We start from the raw sequence: 4,551 nt of genomic DNA, 5'->3' as shown, positions 1-4,551 counted from the left end.
ACTGAAGTGTATGTTTAAACAGGCATTACTCGGTGTGCCTGCCTGAGATGTTGTAATGACATATTCATGGATAAACAATTTAGTGTAATATTGAGAAATAAAAATAAAAAGACAACAATAAAAGATGAAGGAAGTGACTAGCAATTACATGACCAACCAGGCTTTCTGTTTCCTGTGGCTGTCATGTGTTCTGTCCTGTGTTTTTGTCTAGGGGAGCGCAAGCATTTACATTTACATTTACATCATTTAGCAGACGCTCTTATCCAGAGCGACTTAGAAATTGGTGCATTCACCTTATAGCCAGTGGGATAACCACTTTACAATGTTTTATTATAAAAAAATAAAAAAAATTGGGTGGGGTGGGGTAAGGGGGGGGTAGAAGGATTACTCTATCCTATCCCAGGTATTCCTTAAAGAGGTGGGGTTTCAAATGTCTCCGGAAGGTGGTGAGTGACTCCGCTGTCCTGGCGTCGTGAGGGAGCTTGTTCCACCATTGGGGTGCCAGAGCAGCGAACAGTTTTGACTGGGCTGAGCGGGAACTGTGCTTCCGCAGAGGTAGGGGAGCCAGCAGGCCAGAGGTGGATGAACGCAATGCCCTCGTTTGGGTGTAGGGACTGATCAGAGCCTGAAGGTATGGAGGTGCCGTTCCCCTCACAGCTCCGTAGGCAAGCACCATGGTCTTGTAGCAGATGCGAGCTTCAACTGGAAGCCAGTGGAGTGTGCGGAGGAGCGGGGTGACGTGAGAGAACTTGGGAAGGTTGAACACCAGACGGGCTGCGGCATTCTGGATGAGTTGTAGGGGTTTAATGGCACAGGCAGGGAGCCCAGCCAACAGCAAGTTGCAGTAATCCAGACGGTAGATGACAAGTGCCTGGATTAGGACCTGTGCCGCTTCCTGTGTAAGGCAGGGTCGTACTCTCCGAATGTTGTAGAGCATGAACCTACAGGATCGGGTCACCGCCTTGATGTTAGCGGAGAACGACAGGGTGTTGTCCAGGGTCACGGCAAGGCTCTTTGCACTCTGGGAGGAGGACACAACGGAGTTGTCAACCGTGATGGCGAGATCATGGAATGGGCAGTCCTTCCCCGGGAGGAAGAGCAGCTCCGTCTTGCCAAGGTTCAGCTTGAGGTGGTGATCCGTCATCCATACTGATATGTCTGCCAGACATGCAGAGATGCGATTCGCCACCTGGTTATCAGAAGGGGGAAAGGAGAAGATTAGTTGTGTGTCGTCTGCGTAGCAATGATAGGAGAGGCCATGTGAGGATATGACAGAGCCAAGTGACTTGGTGTATAGCGAGAATAGGAGAGGGCCTAGAACTGAGCCCTGGGGGACACCAGTGGTGAGAGCACATGGTGCGGAGACAGCTTCTCGCCACGCCACTTGGTAGGAGCGACCGGTCAGGTAGGACGCAATCCAAGAGTGAGCCGCGCCGGAGATGCCCAGCTCGGAGAGGGTGGAGAGGAGGATCTGATGGTTCACAGTATCAAAGGCAGCAGGTAGGTCTAAAAGGACAAGAGCAGAGGAGAGAGAGTTAGCTTTAGCAGTGCGGAGAGCCTCCGTGACACAGAGAAGAGCAGTCTCAGTTGAATGATCAGTCTTGAAACCTGACTGGTTTGGATCAAGAAGGTCATTCTGAGAGAGATAGCAAGAGAGTTGGCTAAAGACAAATGTCAAGGTTCACTCTGTTCACTAACACCAATTCTCTGTTCTGGCTTATTTCCACTGTAAGTATTTCTAGATGCGCTTTGTGAATCATCAAATGAGAAATGTAATACTGTGAAGCTGAATCTTACTGCCGTTCTATCTGATCCTTTCTTCCAGCTCTCTAATAACTTGAATGGGGTGGAGCTGAGTGGTGAAAGGGAAGACTAAAATATGATTTCATTATATAATATATGAAATATAATGACATTTCCTCCATGGTTTGTATTCAAAGGAACAGCTCTGACTATCGACAGCTTGTTAGTGCACCCTATTCCCTATGTAGTGTACCTCTCTCTCTCTCTGTCTCTCTCTCTCTCTCTCTCTCTCTCTCTCTCCTCTCTCTCTCTCTCTGTCTCTCTCTCTCTCTCTCTCTCTCTCTCTCTGTCTCTCTCTCTCTCTCTCTCTCTCTCTCTCTCTCTCTCTCTCTCTCTCTCTCTCTCTCTCTCTCTCTCTCTCTCTCTCTGTGTGAAGGGCTTAATGGCTGCCACTCTGCGTGAGGTGACAGGTCCTTCCCTAGAATACAGAAACACGGATAATCCATCACAAAACTCTGGAGAGGGTTTATGGATACGCGGTAGGGAGTCTTCCTCTATTCCCTTATCACTTTTAGACACATTTTGGACTGTATTTCACCAGACACATTTTGGACTGTATTTCAACAAACTTAGAAATATACAGTTGATAAAAACTGAAAACATTCTCAATCTTTATTTTGTTGTCATTCACACCAGAGGGGAGTTGTCATGTGTCCATCCACTTTAGTTTGGTTCCAGGTCACATTGAATGAGCCTCCACACGGCCTACATTTAGTTTGGTTCCAGGTCACAATGAATGAGCCTCCACACGGCCTACATTTAGTTTGGTTCCAGGTCACATTGAATGAGCCTCCACACGGCCTACATTTAGTTTGGTTCCAGGTCACATTGAATGAGCCTCCACACGGCCTACATTTAGTTTGGTTCCAGGTCACATTGAATGAGCCTCCACACGGCCTACATTTAGTTTGGTTCCAGGTCACATTGAATGAGCCTCCACGGGGCCTACATTTAGTTTGGTTCCAGGTCACAATGAATGAGCCTCCACGGGGCCGACATTTAGTTTGGTTCCAGGTCACAATGAATGAGCCTCCACACGGCCTACATTTAGTTTGGTTCCAGGTCACATTGAATGAGCCTCCACACGGCCTACATTTAGTTTGGTTCCTGGTCACATTGAATGAGCCTCCACACGGCCTATATTTAGTTTGGTTCCAGGTCACATTGAATGAGCCTCCACACGGCCTACATTTAGTTTGGTTCCAGGTCACATTGAATGAGCCTCCACACGGCCTACATTTAGTTTGGTTCCAGGTCACATTGAATGAGCCTCCACACGGCCTCTAATCCTCTAACTGCTCCCCAGATTGAAACTGTGGCGCCTCTATTTGTCAGTTAGGTGACTTATTCACAATCACTGCTGAAGTGCTAGGGTGCGTCAAATGGCATCCTGTTCCTTTTGGGCTCCGGTCAAAAGTAGTGCACTATATAGGGAGTAGGGTACCATTTGGGAAGCCGACCCTGGAGTTTTATTTATGTATTTTAAGTACACACGAACCCAGATGGATGGACGGCGATGGCTGCTCCCCTGACGCTGTCATTCTCCATCAACAACCTGCACCATCACAGCCAAGGCCGTGCCGCCGTGCCGTCACAGGTGTAATACACACCGCCAAGCCTTATGATCTAACGGTCACAGGATAGGCAGCAGATCAACAGCATCTAGAAGATGGTTTTGAGAGACCCTCTTTGTCATCGGATGACTTCGGAGAGAGTAGCACGGGGCAGGTTTCGTAGGCCTAATGCAGACGGGACCACATTTTGAATCCCAATACATATTCTGTGTTCCATACATTTCCAAGCCTTGTACAACCATCCTGATCTGGCGAGCTTGCTCTCTGTTTCTACAAGTGAAAGGAAACGACGAGCGCAGCGGTCAGGACGGTTGATCAGGCCAGAAGTTTCCTGCCTTTGGTGTTATCCACATCAGTTCACATAGCACGCATCTGGTGCTATACATCCCTGGTGCTGCAGCATGGCTGTGCTTGCTAATGCTAACCTTGATGCTAACACGTTGATAGCGGTCAGCAGCTAACTCTACTGGAGACCCTTTCAGATCAACATACTGTCCACTAAATGTCACTGTCTCTCATCAGGACAACATGGCTTCATCCCAAATGGCACCCTATTCCCTATATAGTGCACTACCTATGACCAGAGCCCTAAAGTAGTGACCTATAAAGGGAACAGGGTGCCATTTGGTACGCAAACTATTTCACACCCAGTGAAATCCTACTGTCTGTCCACTAATGTCACTGTCTCCACGTTGTGCCTTTCGTTCAGGGATTGAGCCACTGCTGTCTGCAGATAGGCTGGAGCTAGGAGCTAAAGTGCCCTAAAACAACTTCCATTTATGCACTTAAACAATCCATTGAATCAAATAATATCAATAACGACGTGTGGAAAATGACACAATTGTAAACATCACATTCAGCATTGATTCAACATTCAAACCCATTCAGAATTGAGTCAATATTACCTCCCTATGTTTGGTTAAATGCAAATGTACCATATGTACTAACACAACATAATGTATATTTAAGATGTGTGCAAAATTGCAAATGACCTCAATCCGACCCAGCAGGTGATGATTAAACCCCATTTGGCTGCTCTGACAAGGGAAAGACAGCGTTGACCCTGGCAGCATCTGAATGAGATATTGGCTTCTGCATGTATTACCAGCCTGGGCTCATAGACTAGACGTAACATAGTAAATGTAAATCCAAGACACTCCAATTAGTATGATAT

Source organism: Coregonus lavaretus, assembly GCF_964263955.1.
Source record: "Coregonus lavaretus genome assembly, chromosome: 3".
NCBI classification, from domain to species: Eukaryota; Metazoa; Chordata; class Actinopteri; order Salmoniformes; family Salmonidae; genus Coregonus; species Coregonus lavaretus.
Note: the sequence above shows the minus strand (reverse complement) of the source record.